Source organism: Euwallacea similis, chromosome 28 (assembly GCF_039881205.1).
Source record: "Euwallacea similis isolate ESF13 chromosome 28, ESF131.1, whole genome shotgun sequence".
Classification (NCBI taxonomy): domain Eukaryota; kingdom Metazoa; phylum Arthropoda; class Insecta; order Coleoptera; family Curculionidae; genus Euwallacea; species Euwallacea similis.
Window position 1 is genome coordinate 2,674,410 of NC_089636.1, and position 19,716 is coordinate 2,694,125.

Sequence of the window (19,716 nt, forward strand, 5' to 3'; positions counted from 1 at the left end):
ATGTGAGATACGGAAAAATCAAAGGTCAGTAAAATATTTATGAAAATTACAAAAATCTAACGGGCGTTATTATGTTTGGGCACGCCAAAAATAATAAAAACCCGTTTTTTTTTTAAATTCGACACCCTCTTTCTCGGAAATGAAATGATTCAGGGCAAATTTTTTTTTATTTTGACCCAGGAAATGTTCCCTTAAAATTTTTTAGAAAACACCTTATACATTATACAGGGTATTTCTGGTTTTAATGCACAACCTTTAATCATGTATTTTATGTTCGAAAATAACCCTAGTTTCCTAAATAAACTATATTTCAGAAACGAATCGTTTAAGAAATACTTAAAATAACATCAAAACTCTATTTTTTACAGAACCCTTTCAGGTATTTAAATGAAATTTTAGGGGTACCCATAGCTATGGAAGGCGCATATTTTACAACACAAAACGATTTTTTAGTTTTACCAGTGGCGCGTGTACCGGCACGTCACTGATTATTTTTAAAGAAAAAATGGTACGCCATGCATTTTGTAAATTTTTTTTTTAAATTTCTCCATTCAGTTCTGAAGAAAAAAAAAGTAAGTTGTTTAATTTACCAGTCCTCTCCTAGTAAAGCCTGCTTCGTCTGTCCACAAGGTATTATTCAAAAACTGGTCATCGTTTTCGATCATCTCTAATAGTCAGTGGCAAAACGCTAATCTGCTTGGAGGATCGTCTGGTTGTAAATTTTGATCGGGCTGGAAATGGAATGGTTTCCTTAAATATTAGCGCAAAATACGCCAAACCGTCGAATGCGATATCTGCAATTTGTACACAACTCTTCGTGTACTTAACTTCTGGTTAACATCAAACATGCACAAAATTGGATTATTCCCTCTGATGAACGCTCTGTTATTTGGTTCTTAATTTTTTTTAAATCCAAACTTGGCGAACCTTCTATGTGAGTTTATGAACACTCTGGCATTAGGTACTCTTTTTTTTTATAATGCCGATGGCATTCACGAACTGTGTGTTGAGAATTGCCATTACATTATCCATAAACAAAATGAATATCTGCATACTCTTGATTAGTAAAAAATCTAGGTATGTTGATATCTTAGAAATATGCCAAATCACAAAAATTTTTATTCGAGTTCGATATCAACTTTTTAAAATAAATTGCACTCTCAACTATTTAGAGCTAAAATGGTGCGTTCTATCAAAATAAGATAAAAATAATTTCATTTTAATTTTAATTTTTAATAGTATTCAGAAATTTTAAAATATGAGCACAAATAAAAGAATTTACATAAAAAGTTACAGTTATATTTTACTCAAAAATGGGATGTCATACGAAAAAAACTCAAGAGTTTTTTTCTTCAGAATTGAATGGGGAATCTGGAATATAGTTTATTTAGCAAACTAGGGTTATTTTCGAACGTACAATAAACGATTAAAGTTTGTATATTAAAACCTAAAATACGTTGTACATATATCGAGTTGAAGAGTGTTGAATTATTGTAGAGCTAGCAAGGAAACTTTCTACTGTGGTTTGCATAAATAATGTTTTATATGTATGAATACCACCACAATAAGTTATTTAATTTGCATTATTTCTATAATGATGTTTTTATCACGCATGTGTCATACGCCAAATAAAATATATGGGATAATATATAAAAAATAATAAGAAATATTTTTGACATGAAGTTTTTTTTTCAATTGTGCATAGTAGATTATAGTAATTTAAAAATATCTTTTTCTAAACTTTAAATTGATATTAAGAACAAAGTAAATTTTCAAAATTTCGAACCTCTAGCAATTTGTTTTGGTTATATGGCAAATTTAAACAGTATTTAGTTTCGATTGACAAGGGTCACTGAATTTGTGGTAAAAAATTGTAATTCAGAAACAAAGGAACATAGGCGTAGGTCATACAAACGAAAAAGATTTGGCAAAACTGGTCTTAAGTAAAGCAAATTTGACACCAGTTTACATAATCTGTACATTTTGTAGTATGGGTAAAAAAAAATTAAGTTATAGAAAAAAAACTGTGTCAAAACAACTCCTCTAGCCGAATAGACTGAACGCAAATTAACAATACGAATAAATATGTTAAAAATCGATAAATGGCGATAATTAGCAACCTATAATATTTTAGAAGATACTTTTTTTTAAGAATCATCGGTTTTTATAATAACAGGGAACAAAAAATTATATAACTTACATTAAGAATTTTGTGAATTGCGAAGAACACAAACAACATTATTAGATATTTAACTACGGTTTAAACCAAGAAAGTCTCAAAATGACATTATGGCACAGTATTAAAGCTATGAATTATCAAAGAAGTCACCTTATAGCTTTTTGAAGACCAAATTATTAATTTGTTAATATTGACTTGTGGCGTGTATTGGTGGTTTGTCTGGTCAAAACTGGTCAAAACAATTAGGAGATATTTCAAAATATTTTCTTACAAGTTTTTTGTGTCACATGAAACGTATTAAAACAAATTATATTTGTAGTTTGAAGTATTTTGTTAATAAAATAAAGTACTTGTTCAAACTTGATTTGACCAGTTGTGACAGTCCTATTTAAAATTGTGTAAATTTTTAAATTAAAAGGAAATGGTTATCTAATGTATATTAAATTCGTGATTTATTAATTTTTTAAAAATAAAAAAAAAATTAAAAATTAATTTTATAAAAAATAAATTTTTAATAATTAGTATGACCCTCTATTGCTGCTAAAAAGGCTTGACATCGCGATGGCATTTTATTCAATCAAGTTATTAAAGACGTTTTGGAGAATTCCATTCCATTCTTCAATGAGTGCATTTCGAAGATCGGCAATAGTTCGAGGTGGTAAATTTCTTCTTGCAACACATCTTCCCAAAGTATCCCAAGCATGCTCAATTCCATCTGGAGAATTGGCAGACCATACCATTCTTAATATTCAATTTATCCAACCAATTGTTCACGATATTAGCGCGATGTGAACGAGCATTTTCGTCCATAAATATGAATTGATTACCTATTGCTCCAGCATACAGCATTATAATAGTTTGAAGAATTTCATTAAGATACCTGTTAGCGTTTAAGGGACCATTGTCAATAAAATATAGATCTGTATGCCCGCCAAAACTAATACCACCTTATACCATGATACCGTCACCTTCAATGTTTTTTCTTATAAAATGATTATTGTTTCGTGTTCCGCGTTCATGCTAAATCAGAACACATCGATTATCAGGTTCTAAAGTGAACCTAGACTCGTCACTGAAGAGTACCCGACCCCAGTCATTACAGGTGAAATTTCGATAAGGCTCAGCCCATGCTTTTCTTGCTCTTTGGTATTCCACAGTCAGTGGAGTACACACCATTGGTTTTCGGACATAAAATTCGACATTGTGGAGTCTATTTCTTATGATTTTAGTGGACACAAGCCTTCCGGTACCACGGGCAAACTCGCTTCTTAGAAATGTTACATTGACATTGCGATTTCTTTTCACGAGGAATTAGAGAAATCGGTCTTCCCTGGGTGTTGTTGTCGATGACCGACCTTGTCCTGGTCTTCTTCTAACATTTCCTGTTTCAAGAAATCGATTCCACAATCTTGAAACTATACTTTGGCTGACATTAAACACTTGGGCAACATGCGTCTATGTTCGCCCAGCTTCGAGTTGCCCTATGGCTCACCATGCCTCACTTTCCATCAAATCATGTTGCTCATTCATCGTAAGAATAAATAAAATTAAAAAATTGCACACCACTTATTCCTGAGTATAAAAATTCGACTAATACCTAAGTGACGCTTAAATGCGCTTTTATACTCTTTGCGAGAATTCAAGTTAAAATCTATAAAATCGACAGAGACCTACTGTATGCATTATTTTCCTGTTTAGTCCTGTAAAATTATTATTATCCTAGAGGAAATAAGCGACTGAAATAGAATAAAAAAATTATATTCATAAATAATATAATATCCCCTGATTGTTTTGAGTAGTGTATTTGGTGGAATTGAGTTATTGGATCGCCATAGAAATGAGCTCTATTTTAACATAGAAATTAAATACCCAATAAGTTTATTAATAAATGGACTTTAAAGATCATGTTACTGATGTTTCACTAAATGTAACTTGAAATATAAACAGTCATGTGATTAACCCGTTTTTGCGTTTATATTTAAATTATCCGACATACAAAGTTAGATTGAAATACTTTGGCCTTTGAAGGCGAATTATTAATGTCCTGCCAATTTTAACTATAGATTGAACCTCATAAAAATTTTGAAATAAAGTCTAGATATTGGTCAATTTCTTGGTTTCCGTAGAAACTATTATAGTTTGAGTTTGGTTTCTGAAGGATTGAAACCAGCTACAAATTTCTTCTGAGATAATTTCTCTGTCTCTTAAGCTACCATTGATGTACAGAAAATCGTATAAATTGATGATGAAGTGCAATTTGTGAATCTCGGTCTACTAAATTCCACAATTTACCGTCATCTAAACGGCAACGGTACTGACCACCGCTCAAATATGTGTCTCTAGTAGCAAAATGAACAAATTTGTGTCAACCCTTTCCCACCCTTGAACGGTATTACTTATTGTGATTGATACACCTGATAAGCGAAACAATGGTTTAACCCCATTTTTCCATCATATCCAACAAATAGGAAGAAATTAAAGGCAATTCACCCTTGCGCTTCCGAAAATTTAGACGTTTCGGGAAGAACATCTGAGTATAGAGCAGGATGTTCACTCTTTCATATTGCATTTTATTAGCGAATTTAAATTCACTTGCAATTGAGGATTTTTTTCACAATTTTGGGGAACACTCCCCAACTGAAGCATTTTACGACCTCCAATGTAATTTGAGAAAAAAAGATTTTAATAATTAAAATTTGATATAAAATCATTTATTAGATATTTCACAAACATTAGATACATTGTCTTGTTTTTATCGATTTATCAGTAGACAATTTACATATCAACTTCCCACTTAGTTCAAAAACCACTACTTGCTACTTAATCATTTGAACGCCGAAAAATCCTCTGCAAAGGTAATATACATTTAAATATGTATAATTAAAATTATATAAAATTTATATTAATATTTTGAAATATAAATAAATATATTTATATATTTTAAATTATGGTAGAATATTGTCAAGTAGATAGTCCAAAAGTGGAAAGTTGTCCACTTTTGGACTTTTCAGAGAAAAAAAACTCTCCACTGTAATCCTCTAGCTAATGAAGAAGCGAAAAAAAATTATATCTTGGAAAAATTGTGAATTGAAATCTACTAGAGGGCAAATCTTAAAAATGGGAACTAGAATTTGATTTGACTTCAAACCCAAATAATGTAACTATGCAATGGCGTGAGTCGACTAAGAAGTGACCAGATGTTGACAAGTACAGTTGGATTTCACAATAAAAGAAACGAACAACATACTAAATTGTAAGAAAATCAAGGAAAAAAGATGACACTTTAAGATGTCCATGTTCTGAGAAGACATACAGCCTTGAAACCGAAATATTAGGTCGTGTAGTATGAAATGAGTAGAATTGAATTGAAACTTTAGTAATTTTTTTTTCATATGAAATGTTTTTATTGTCAATCGAAATATGCACCACCATTATCAATACACTTGTGCCATTTAACGGTAAGTTCATTGATTCCCCTGCTGTAAAAGCCTGCAGGCCGGGAGTCGATAAACTCTTGGAAGACAGCTTTGACAGCCTCGTCGGAGTTGAATATTTTCCCTACCAAGAAGTTATCCAAATTTTGAAAGAAGTGGTAATCAGTGGGTGCTAAGTCGGGTGAATACGGTGGATGACGAAGAGTTTCCAATTCCAACTCCTGTAGCTTGGCCAAGGTGACTTGTGCGGTGTGTGGCCGAGCGTTGTCGTGCAACAATAGCGGTGCGCTTCGATTGACTAATCTTGGCTGCTTAACCGTCAGTTGCCTCATTATTTCGGTCAGTTGTCGGCAGTAGACATCAGCCGTAATCGATTCACCAGGTTTCATGAAGCTGTGATGGATGACACCTGCGTTGGACCACCAAACGGACACCATAAGCTTCTTTTGATGAAGATTTTTTTTCGCACAATGTTTTGGTGGGTCATCTTGATCGAACCACTGCGATGAACGTCTGGTATTGTCATATAGGATCCATTTCTCATCACAAGTAACAATCCGATTCAAAAATGGATCGTTATTATACCGGCACAACAAAGAAACACAAGCTTCGAGACGTCGTTCTTTCTGTATGTCGCTCAACTCATGCGGTACCAACTTGTCCAGCTTTTTCACCTTACCAATTTCAGCCAAATGAGTCAATATTGTTTTTTTGGTTACACTGAATATTAACGATAATTCGCTTGCACTTTGACGTGGATTCGCTTCCATCACGCTTCCACACTTTCAGATAATCGTTATCCACTTGAGTTTCAGGTCGTCCACGTGGTTCATTTGTTAGGTCAAAATTGCCAGAACGAAATTTCATGAACCAACGAGATACTGTTTGCTGTGAAGTGACTTCAGTACCAAACATATCATTAATATTGCGAGCCGTCTGAGCTGTTGTGGTTCCACGGTGGAACTCATATTTCATTAACACACGAATTTCACTATTTTGCATGGCTGCACAAAAATTTTTATAAAAATAAAAGTTTTCAATAATTTTTAACACTTTAAACTCTGATCGAAAGAGGAAGAATGTGCCTTTTCCACATAAAAAAGTCAAGTCCAAATATAGATTTAGAGTGAAGTTATTCGCAGTTGAATGTGGCATTTCGAGAATCTACTCATTTCATACTACACGACCTAATATATTAATTTAAAGGGTGACCAAAGAGACTGACAACACAAATAATTATAATAAAAAAGGGTTGAATTTTGCTGTTTTGTGCTAGATATAACGTATAATGATTAAGGTGTAATATCCATAAAAGTTAGGTACATGCAGCATCTCTACACTTTTGCTTCGGATTTCTTTTGTTTTAAAAGATAATAGAAAATGGCAAATCCAAAACTTGCAAAATTAATATGAAGGTTTAATTTCTAGCATATTAAGAAGAATTTACTAAATGTTTAATTTTTGGCTAAATAAATTTTATATTTTTTCTTTAGCCTAAGACACAATAAAAAAAGAAAGAAAGGACATTTTAAGAAATCTACTTAATAAAAATGAAAACATAAGAGGTTATAGCCCATCTCTTTTGAATGAGAGTGGTTTAAATAATCAATATTTCAATACAATAATAACTTTATCAATTAATCCAGGTGATGCTTTTAAAACTCAAAAAGTATAAACTTAGGGAGAAGAAAGCAATAATGAAAAAATGGCAATACAAAGCTATAGAATAACCTTAGAAGAAAAACATTTAATTAAAGTTCGATACAATTTTTTTAACCTCCCTCTACATTTAATATTTTCCTAAAATAGGTACGTCTGTGCAGTAAAGATTGACAGTTGAACGAAATTTCTAATCCTAAGAGTTCTCAAGCTATTGAAAGCAGACGCACTACCGCAACACTCTGTATACCTATATCCGTATCATTTGCACATTCTCAAGGAAAATTCAATATTTTTAGAGGATTTTTTTGGTTTAAATCGATTAGGTATTTCGAAATTGTTGAGATGATACTTTTAGTATAAGATCGGTGTCTTTTTATTGCACTTTTCATTTTTGGGCAAAACCAGAAGCCGCAAGGCGCCAAATCTGGCGAATAAGGCGGATGGTCTAACTTCGTAATTTGTTTCTTAGCAAAAAGGAGCGAATGGTTAGGGCATAATGTGCTGGAGCGTTGTCATGATGAAGGAGCCAATTGATCGGCCATTTGGGACATTTTTTACTAATAGCATTGCGTAATCTTGTCAGCACCTCTAAGTAACAATGTTGATTTACTGTTCGCCCTTGTTTAATAAACTCAAAGTAAACAATGTCCTTGTGATCAAAAAAACAAATCAGCATGATTTTGATTCGTGATCGTGATATTCGCGCTTTTTTCATTCTTGGGGATCCTTTTGTTTTCCATTGCATGCTTTGTCGTTTTGTTTCTGGGTCGTACTGGAAGCACCACCTATTTTCAATAATCACTATGTCAAAAACTTCCAAATGGGAAAAAAGTTCAGATGAAATGTCAAATTGCCGCTGCTTTTGTTCGTTAGACAAAATTCGTGAAATCATCTTCTCTGACACATTTCTCATTTCTAAATCTTCAGTCAAAATCTTTCTTATTGTTTCTCTGTTTTAATTTAATTCCTCTGCAATAACCTGTGAACTCAGCCGTCTATCAGATGTCACTAGTTGTCGTACCTTTTCCATATTTTCACACGTTTGATGAGTTTTCGGACGCCCGGACCTTCCACTATCTTTCACGTTTTCCCTTCCTTCTTTAAATCTCTTATGCTATTCAAACACTGCAGACTTCTTCACAGCAGCTTCCCCATACGCCACTCTTAGCATTTCAAAAGTTTCAGTTGCAGTTTTGCCTAATTTAACACAAAATTTGATATTAATGCGCTGTTCGAACATTTTTGCGACCGACAAAAAAAATGACCTTGTCAACTAATCCTATAACTTGATAGCTAATAACTTAATTTTGTTTTCATTAATCAGACCAATAAGTGGTCGTGGCAAGTGCGATAGTTCAACTTAAATTAGTTTATGTAAGAGGCGGTAGTGCTTTTCCGGGAATTTTATTGTCAGACCTTGTATATTGACTTATTTGAATTGTTAATCTTGCAAAATGTTTATACTTATAAAATTATTATAATTAAGATAGAAAAAAAGAAATTCCTTCTTACGCAGGGCATTTAAGATTTTAAAAAATGCACGAGTCCAATTGTTTTTATTATTATTTATTAAACTGAAAAAAATTTAACATATCATTAAGGTAAACCGCACAGTTTGGTATAGACAGTGAACAAAATGAAATACATTTTTCTATGTCAAAAAGACCCCCTTATACTGTAATAATCCTTTTCGTTACTAGATTTGACGTACTATTAGGCCCCACGAAATACATACATGAGTAAAGTTTAAATCACAACCGAAAATTTGTTTTCATCTTCCAGACTAGAAACTTCATCACGATTAACAGATTCTTACGAAATTAATAATCCTTTGATGGTCTGTTCAGTAAACATTCAGTTAGCGGAAGAACTAATTAATAGCGTAATTTGTTAAAATCAGGCAAAGCTGTACATTTTTATGGCGAACAATGTCCATCCGTGGAGATTAAAAAAATACGTATATTCCAAATATATCCGAGAAAATTCGAAGTTATTAACACCCATTTCCCTTGTTTTTATAACTTTATTTATAGAGTTATTTGAAAATTGATTTTATTTCAATGTAAACAGTTTTCTGAACTCTTAAAATTAATGAAAGATAAGGAGTTTTTAGAGCTGCCAGGATATTTTTTAGACTTTTGATAGTCTTTTATTGTCATGTTATGTGTTATTTTAGCATCAACTTCACTGTAGTCTACAGTGTTGTTTTTCTGTAACATGAATAAAATGGGACGTACATATACAAAAACTTGTATATTTCGACTATTTGTAACCATCATTAACAGTTTTACTTTATAGATATATGGCTTTTTTGCATTGATATCTGTACAATCAATTGTATAATATTCTGTAATGACGTTTTATAATAATTTCATAACGAGAAATGTTTTTTTTGAAAAAATTACTCAAATATTTTCCAAACTATTAAAGTTGACTTACGTTACAGGATTTTCTAATCCAATTTTTGATTGCAACGGAAATTTTGTTGTAGGAGAAAGTATAATGGGGACCAAAGACCAAGCTGCACCTCCTCCTAGTGGTCCCTGGATGCCCCTGGCGCCCCGGGGTGGGAATTAATCCTGGTTTGAGGAGCCAGGGGTAACCGACGCAGCGGGCAAACATGGAACTCCCCCCGTAAAAAGGGGGAGATAACTGCGGAACTCCCCTCTTACAAAAAGGGGGCGAGGGAAGGGTGGAACTCCCCCCGTAAAAAGGGGGAGACGGATGAAGGACTCCCCCCGTAAAAAGGGGGAGGAGCAGTCCAAATATGCTCCCCCCCCTGAAGTAATGCTGAGTAGGCGGTCCCGGGGGGAATCCAGGGTGAAGAGGGGAGGTTTTTAGTTGGTAGGCGCTCCCCCTTCAGGGGGGCGAATCCCACAATAACCCGGTCGCCAGACAACCAGGTCGGGTACCTATGAAAGTTTTCCTTCCCTATATAAAAAAAAAAAAAAAAAGGAGAGAAAGTATAATAGTATTAGGCAATTTTCTTCTTTAAAATATGAAAGTTGATAATATTGAAACTGAAATGAAATCTTATTAATAAGACTAAGAAAAAAATTCGTACAGGAGATGAACCGTCCATGATAACAGATAGCACATTTTATAAAAATTGTACAAGTGATTTTGGACAATTTTTTACATTTCCGACTTTTTATAAAAATTGCAGATTTGTGGACATTAATTTACTAATCAACCTGAACTTATTTTTCGATGATTTGTCAGACCTTTCAGTTTGGATACATAATTCACAAAGACTATATAATCTTAAAAAGTCATTCCAGACAAATGACTTTATGGGCTATCAGTTTCAAGGCTCACTTTCAAATTTTCAGTGATAATACCGTTACCCACTTTATCATCAAAATAGCTGCAAATATATGTATATTTCAAAGAGAGTTTATTGCACCGATACCCTTTTAAACTAAGGGGTGCATTGCGAATTGTAGTCTTTTGTAAGAAAAAGGATTTTTACGAGCTCTAATTTTTCCCAAATTTGTAATCTAAAAAAAAAGAATTTTTGATTATATTCTCTTTTTATTTCCTTGCCGGCTTAACAAAAAGGTTTATAACGAAGAAACTGGTACTCATAACTGTAACAATACATAAGTTTGTTAGGGTGAGTTGTTCAAACAAGCAATTTCTAAATTTTAACAAATTAATTGAATAAGTGGAATTTAATTTATATCATATAATTGCCCAATGAAGGATAGAATTATTAAAAGTACATAATATTATACAATTCATAGAAAAGCTGCTGACGACTGGAGGTCTCTATTCTTGATCATTTTCAAATCTTCATTTCATTTCAAATTCTTTTTACCTACTTGTCACGTCTCATTTTCAGCCTTTACAAACATATTATACATATGATGAAGTGTTTTTGGCGTAAATGCCACAAAACTAACCTTTTCTGTTTCGTTTTGATGAATGTCTGCGACATAGCTATAACTATACAGGGTCATTGGTTATATTTTCACCACCCACCTAGAGGTTTTTCTTTTAATCTGAGAAGAAAAAGTTAAATGCAAAAGTTGTAGATAGTTGTATGTAGTTTATTTCTCTCTCTCTCTATATATATATACATTATACAGGATGTTCGAGAAATGCGTGGCATGCCAAACTTATATATTTTTTAATGAAACACCCTGTATATTATTGCATTTTTGGATTGTATGCCAAATTCAATGACTTTTCCATATAGTATATCCTATGTCGAAAATTTACCATTTTTAAATAAGTGATTACGACCATCAAATTCACACCATTGTTGTATACCCATCCAAATCACCTGTTTCATTTAAATCTAACCGATAACTAATATACATGAATCGCTCAACTTGAGGGATGTTCTGGTTTGATCATGAGAACAATTAGGTAAAAATATTCCCGAGTACTCTTAACACACCGGGACTCTGTCGCCACGCATCAGTCCTTATCAGTAATCTGGCCCTTCGCAAAGTTACATGTGTTAAGATGTTAATTGCAAAAACCGTTTAAGGTCTGTTTTTTTTCATTCAACCTAAAAATCCCAAATTCGTGGAAATTTACCTAATCTGTGTTCTGATTGGTCAAGTAGAACAAAATGGGCAGAAACCCAATTCTGTTCATTTTCCCTGTTTTTCTTTTTTGAGTAGATTTAGAGTGGAACTCGAGGTATAAACTTACATTCAATATTCCTCCAAATTCGAACAAAACTTTTAGTTGAGATTTGAATCAATTTGGCTAACTAAGAAACAGGTAACTAAGCAAACGTTCAATGCAAAGGATTTTTTTATATTCGACCATCGCTTATTTAAAAATAGTAAATTTTCGACATAGGGTATACTATATGGAAAAGTCATTGAATTTGGCATACAATCCAAAAATGCAATAATATACCATTAAAAAAATGTATAAGTTTGGCATGCCATTTCTCGCTCATTGCATTTCTCGAATATCTTGTATAATGTATAGGGTGAGTCTTAAGTAATGGGACACAGAGCAACGATGGATTTATGACATAAAAATAATGCAATATAGCTAAATTTATGTTATTCCAAAAGTTGATAATAACTGAGATACAGGGTGCCAAAGTTGAAAAATGAAATCAAATTTTCTTTAATATCTCTGGAACAGTTCGGGCTAATTTCACGAAATTTCTTATATAGGGGTTTTTGGAGATGGTCAATTCAAATTTATCGACGATTTCGGTGTAACTTCTAGATTGTGCCACAATCGACAATTAGGAGTCATTTAAACCATTTAAACTTTTTTGTGCCACGGTGTATGTCATTTGGACTCATTAAAAAGTTGTTCCCCTACCTTTTCTAGTTAAAAAAGTTATACCTTATTGGTGTCGCTAGGAGCAACTGTTTTCGAGAAATTCAATTAAATAACTTAAATTCCCATTTTTTCTACTTGTTGACATGTAACAACATAATTTTTTTGTATTGTTAAAAAGGCACAAAGATAATATGAAAACAATTTAATACCGTAGTTGGTCTTCTATTGACATATTTATTTAAGTTCCAAACGAATATTTTAACAATAACAAAAAAAATTACGACGTTACTTTATCTTAGTAGTCTATGATATAACAAATGAATGATATAACATGAAAACAAAGATATGTCAAACAAAAATTCAGTTTCACTGCATTGTGTTTGTAAAGTATACAAATAAATTTACAATTAAATTAAAATGCCGAGATATAATAATTATTCTAATGTTGAAATGAGAGATATGGTGTGTGTATACGCCCAAGAAAATTATAACGGGCGTCAAGCTTGTCAACGTTATTTCGAAATGTACCCAAATCGACAACAACCAAATGTTAAAACGATTAAAAGAATTTACGATCGATTGGGTGAGACCGGCTCATTTCAACATAAAAAAAAACCCTTGGACGCCCGAAAATTGGACACCAGAGCAAAAAGAAGAAATTCTAGAAGGCGTTGTTGATACCCCAGAAATAAGCACAAGGCGTATGGCAGCACGTGCAGGAGTAAGTCAAAAATCAGTAGTGCGAATTTTTCATGAAGAGAAACTGTACCCGTACCATTTTACGCCGGTACAAAACTTATGTGAAGTCGATCTTCAAGCGAGATTGCAATTTTGTAACTTCTTTCGTATGTGCCAGAATGAAGATCCACTGTTTTTTGTTGCAATTATATGGTCTGGAAGGGTGAAGAATTGTGATGGAGGTAAAATGAAGTAAAACAGTGTGGTGAAGTTTTAGTTGAGACGTTTAATGCCGAACTGAACCCATTTTATCAGTTATCCAAAAACGGTTTTCTTATCATTAGAGAATGGCCACTCAGCAGTTGGCTAAATCGCACAGCTGCTTTGGCGGTCTTCTCATCAGACAAGAAGGAACATAAACTATTTTTTTTTTTTTGCTGAAGAGCTTACACTATTTCAACATTTTTAAATAAGGTCCTCTTTACGGATGAGGCAACTTTTACCCGTCGAGGTATAATTAACCACCGTAACAAACATGCATGGGACACAGAAAACCCTCACCTAACTACTGAACGCCACTTTCAGCACGAATTTAAAATAAATGTTTGGTGCGGGATTATTGACAACTATTTCGTAGGACCCTATGTATTACCACCCAAATTGAATGGTCCTCTGTACTTAGAGTTCCTCCAAAATGAACTAGGGACCCTTCTTGATGATGTGCCTCTGAATTTAAGGCAAGTAATATTTTTTATGCAAGATGGTGCACCCGCACATTTTTCCCGTCCAGTAAGGGATTTCTTAAGTACACGTTTTGCCAATCGTTGTATAGGACATGGATTTGAAATACCCTGGCCCCCACGGAGCCCCTACTTCAATCCTATGGACTTTTGTGTATGGGGTTACATGAATTCTTCGGTTTACCAAAATACAATAAATACACCTGAAGAATTATTAAACAAAATTCAAAATGCAGCCACTTTATTTCGGAATGAACAATTGCTATTTAAAATAAAGAGGTCGTTCTGTAAAAGAATTGCAAAATGTATCAAAGTAAATGGTGGACACGTCGAACATTTATTGTCACAGGAAGATATGTTTAATTTTTAATTTTTTGTTATTGTTAAAATATTCGTTTGGAACTTAAATAAATATGTCAATAGAAGACCAGCTACGGTATTAAATTGTTTTCATATTATCTTTGTGCCTTTTTAACAATACAAAAAAATTATGTTGTTACATGTCAACAAGTAGAAAAAATGGGAATTTAAGTTATATATACACTGCGTGACATAGAAAAGAGAACACCCCGTAAAAATGGTTTAATTTAAATAATTTTTGGTCTGCATGTTTGTTTATATGTATAGCAGAAACGATCTAAATTTCACTCATATTTATCTACGTATTAACGAGTTATTCGGAATTTTAGGTTTTTTTTAAATATAAAAATTGCAATAAAATATCAACAATACAACTGGAAAATAACATTTATTGGAGTGTAGTGTGCTTAGAAACTGCGTAGAGATATGCCTAGAACCAGAATAGAGCGAAATTTTCATCAATTGAGCGAGTTTGAGAGGGGTCGAATAGTGGGTCTACGAGAGGCTGGTCTGTCATTTAGGGAAATCGCCACTAGATTGAACCGTAGTGTAAACACTATAGTGAGATGCTGTCAGGGATGGTTCGAAGAAGGGCAAACAGGCAGAAGAACAGGTACTGGACGACCTCGAAGAACTACAGAACGCCAAGATCGCCGACTCCGAATTATGGCCCTAAGAGATAGGTTCGTCTCGTCGAGGACGCTGGCGGATCAGTGGTTCGCTGAGTATGGAAGGCCCATTGGGATACGAACCATTTATCGCCGCATAAGAAGTTTTGGATTGATTTCCTACCGTCCCTATCTCGTGTTACCCCTCACCTTAAATCATCGTCAAAATCGACTACAGTGGTGCCAAGAACGGATACATTGGACTCTGGAATGGGATAATATCGTGTTTAGTGACGAATCCAGATTCTGTTTCGGTATGCATGATGGTCGGGCAAGAATACGAAGGAGACGGGGTGAAACATGAGATCCTCAGTTTGTAATACAGAGGCATGTCCATCAAACTGTTGGGGTAATGGTTTGGGGTGCCATTGCATATGGTAGCAGGTCACCTTTAGTTTTCGTCAGAAGCAGTATGACAGCCCAGCGATACATCCAAGAAGTCCTGGAACCTCATCTTGTGCCTTATCTGGAAACTCTTGTTGATCCAGTTTTCCAACAAGACAATGCACGACCACATGTGGCTAGAGTGACTATGGACTTCTTCCAACAAAATGCAGTCAATTTGCTACCTTGGCCACCTCGATCTCCAGACCTCTCACCGATCGAACATGTATGGGATATTATAGGTAGAAGGTTGCATAATTTACCCCATCCCCCGCAAACCCTAGCGATGTTGTGTCATGCTGTCCAGTTAGCCTGGAATGAGATCCCCCAAGAGGACATCAATCACCTCATTAGATCCATGCCTAGACGTGTACAGGAATGTATAAGACACCGCGGAGGACCGACAAATTATTAAATTTTTTTTAGTTTTTAACAATTAAATTTGTTCAACTTTTTAATGAAGTATTTGTTTTGGTGTAAACAACATGCATACCAAAAATTATTTAAATCAAATCATTTTTACGGGGTGTTCTCTTTTCTATGTCACGCAGTATATATATAATCTTCATTTCATCGAAATAGGCTATCGACCATATTGGTCTTTCTGCCCTTGTTACATAATCAGGTGCCTAGGTCTACACAGAGAGTGGTCAGAACGGTATACATTGGAGATGCAAAGAAGACAAAAAAAGAAAAGAAAAAAAAAAAAAAAAAAAAAAAAAAAAAAAAAATCGTTACTGTATATCTTCGCTCAGTTCTTCGTGTAACGTATTAGGAGGGGAGAGAAAGTGGGACTGTCGTGTTTGTCGTCTGAGGCAAAGTGGATTAAGTATTGTCCAGTTGTGTCGGTTGTTTTTCCATTTTGTCTGTATTTGTGATAGTCTGTCCGTTATTTTTGTCATGTTCGTACGCTCGTATAGTAATTGTATGGAGGGGTTGTGCAAAGGATTGTCAGGATGTCTTATTTTAGTGATGAGTCTCAGAGCGATTTGTTCTGTTGTCTGTATATGTCTTTTGGTTTTTTCGGTAGCGTTTGCTCTCACTATATGTCCGTAGTCTAAAAGGGGTCTGCATATCGATTTGTAAATTCTTGTCGCTGTCTTCGTGCTGACTCCCTTATTTTTGTATGTCAGTGCTCGGAAGTGTTTTGTTCGTCTCGTTATTTCTGTCCTTATGTTTTGTGCATGTTTGTTAAATTTCAATTTGTGGTCTATAGTTACGCCCAGGTATTTTACGTCGTTAGTGGGGTGAATTGTATGTCCGTCTGCTGTAAGTGTCGGGGAGTTTTCTTTAATTCTGTGATTTGTCAGTAAAAGCTGGTTCTTAGCGGAATTCGGTGTTAGCCTCCACTTATAAAACCAGGTCATAGTGTCGTCCATCAGTATCTGCAATCGATCCACGGCTTTCCTTGTCGTTTTGTCATGTACTACCAGCGCCGTGTCGTCCGCATATTGTAATATGTAGGCCGTTAAGTCTATGTCGTTTTTGTTCAGTAGGTTGTGGTTATAGATGTCGTGGCAATATACGTTGTAAAGTAAAGGGGAGAGGGGCGAGCCCTGGGGCAGGCCTTGCTGTGGGGAGAACGGGAATGAGAGCGTGTTGTCAATTCGAACTTCAAGTAGTCTATCGTCAAGTAAATTTTTTACTATGTGAACTAAGTATTTCGGTGTGTTGAGTCGATGTAGTTTGTATAAGAGTCCTTTATGCCAAACACTATCAAAAGCCTTATTGATGTCCATAAATAAGCAAGCTGATTTGTTGTTGTTTAGTTGTGTGGTCTGTATATTGTTCGTCAAGGTAAAGAGAGGGTGAATTGTTGATTGCTTCTTCTTAAATCCGAATTGGTAAATCGGTATGTGTCGTGCTAAATGTTCGTCAAGTCTGTTTTTTATGATGTTTTCGAATAGTTTACTTAAGACTGGAAGCAGCGTAATAGGTCGGTAATTCTGTACTTGTGAGTTGTCTTGTCCGTTTTTCGGGATCGGTATAATTATGCCTCTTTTCCAACATTCAGGTATTGTGTTATTGGTTATATGGTGGTTTAGAGCTCTCAGCATTACATCATGGGATTCTGGTGTTAGGTTTTTTAGTATTTGGCTCTTTATCATGTCCTTTCCTGGTGCTGTATTTTTGAGGTGGGTCAATCCTTCGTCGTATTCCGCGTCAGTAATTAGATTGTTTAGGTTGTTTGGGACTGTCTCAAAGTAATTGTCGTACCAGTCGTTAATCTCTTCCCATGTCTGTTGGTCAAAGTTTGGGTTGGTTGAGTTACTGAAAGTCCCCCGATAGTGCCTGGCGAATGCGTCAGCTTTTTGCTGGTCTGTGTACAGTTGATGTCCGTTTTCGTGGATGTATGCTGTGATATTATTCGATTTGTATCGGGACAGTTTTTTTATTTTCTGCCAGTACGATTTGCCTCTGTCGTTTTCTATCTCTTGGCAAGCTTTCAGCCATTTGTCCTGTCTGTATTCGTAAATTAGAGCCTTGATATTTCTGTTGAGTTTGTTTAACGTACGTTTTAGTTCATTGTCCTGTAATATTGTATACTGTCTGTATAGGTCTCTTTTCTGTTTGATTAGCCTCAGAATGAACCTCGGCAATGCGTGCTGATGGAAGCTTTTTTTTAACAGTGGTGTGTATTTTTCGACAGCCTGCGTTAGTTGTTGTTGAATCGTCTCAATGGTTATATCGCCTGTTTGTATAAAATTGTGTATGAATTGTTTTACTTTGTCTAAGTCTGTTCTCTGTAGATTAAGTTTTTTGTTTGGTTCTATGTTAGTCAGTGGAGTTTGCTCAATGTCAAGTTCAAAGGTCATTCCTAGATGGTCCGACCCAAGCTCGTTTGTCAATTTCACGTTGTTGATGTTTATGTCAAGGTTTTTCGTGTGTAGAAAAACGTCAGGTGTAGAGTCCGGGTTGTCAGGCATTAAAAACGTTGGTGGAGTTTCAACTTTCACAAAGTCAGAATTTCCGAGGAATGTTTCAAGCTGTCTGGTTTTATTATTGTTCATGTTTAAGTCTCCAATGACAATTGAATATTTATAGAGGCATGCCTTGGTCAGTATTGTCTGTTCGATTGGTGAAAAGGGATGGATATATACGAGGAAGATGTGGATTTTGTCGTCTAAGAAAGGGATAGTGAAGTGGATGCAGTCGTTGAGTCTGTTGTTAAGTGTTGGTGGGTTGGCCTTTCCAAGTTTGATCTTGGGATTTGCTAGGACGGTTGCCCCTCCCCTAGCATTGTTTATAATGTTGCCGTGTCTACATATATATTGCCAGTCTCTGTAGCGTGGTGTTTGTCCAGTCTTTGTCTTGGTTTCAACAAACAGACAGCAGTCAATGTCGTTGCGTTCTATGTAATTGTATATTAAGTGTTTCTTGTTGTTCAGTCCATTGATGTTGCTGTATATTATTGTGAAGGCTACAGATTTGTGATGGTCTGTCTTAGTTGTTCCTGTGGTTCGGTATGGGAGCTGCGGTTAGGTTCTAGGATATCAAGCATTAAAATATACATATAACTTCCGAAAAACACAACCGAGGTGTCAACTTTGAAGTCCTCAATAAATTGTTTTTTCAATTTCTTTAAGAGTTCATCTCGGTTGATGTTATTTGATTTGTTAATTTGATGTTTGTACTTATTGATTATATAGTCGTGTGTGGTTAACGGAGAGTGAATTCTGCTTTGTTCTTTGATTGGTTGGGACACCTCGGTTGTTGTTCTGTTAATACACTTGATTTTCACATTAGGTATTCCCTCGATTGGTGCGGTTGGTCTTTTCGGGCACTTTCTGCTCCATGCTGCGTGTTCTTCTGAGTTGCAAGCGATGCATTTTGGCGGCAGGGGAGATTTGCATGTTGAGGTTGAGTGGGGGCCTTGACATTTAGTACACTTTATAGGTTGCTTGCAGTCTTCGGTACGATGTGAATATTGGTTGCATTTGCCGCATGGGGCAGGCACAGGTGGTGGCGGTTTGCTCTCCACCACCCTGAACACACGGCCCAGAAATTGGACCGTTCGACCATTCATCAGTTTCTCATATGTTGCTAGGTCTCCAGTAATTAGTCTAATCATATATGTCGGGGTGTTTCTGGCACGTGAGATTATTCTTTTGCAGAATCTTATTTTGGTCAACCCAATTTTTTCTAGATTTTGGCGGAATAAGTCATCGCTGATTTCGAGGTCCACTCCGGTCACAACGGCTGAGTAGGTGGGTCTTAAAAGGGGGTTGGCCGTTGAATTTGATGTGTTGAGGGTGGAATTTGGTGAAGAGGTGAGATTGAATGACGACACGGTTCCGCTGTTAGTCAGCGTCATCAGGCCGTTTGTTGTTGTTTTCTCATCATTTGTT

The 19,716-nt window shown here is 35.1% G+C and overlaps 1 protein-coding gene and 1 pseudogene across 1 annotated transcript in view; one reads left to right on the forward strand and one right to left on the reverse strand.

Annotated features, from left to right (window-relative positions):
* The window catches only part of LOC136417460 (cathepsin L-like proteinase), a 201,437-nt gene that overhangs the window by 118,550 nt on the left and 63,171 nt on the right, over positions 1-19,716 (reverse strand). The gene's annotated exons all lie outside the window — the stretch shown is intronic.
* Positions 12,583-14,325, forward strand: LOC136417367 (uncharacterized; annotated as a pseudogene).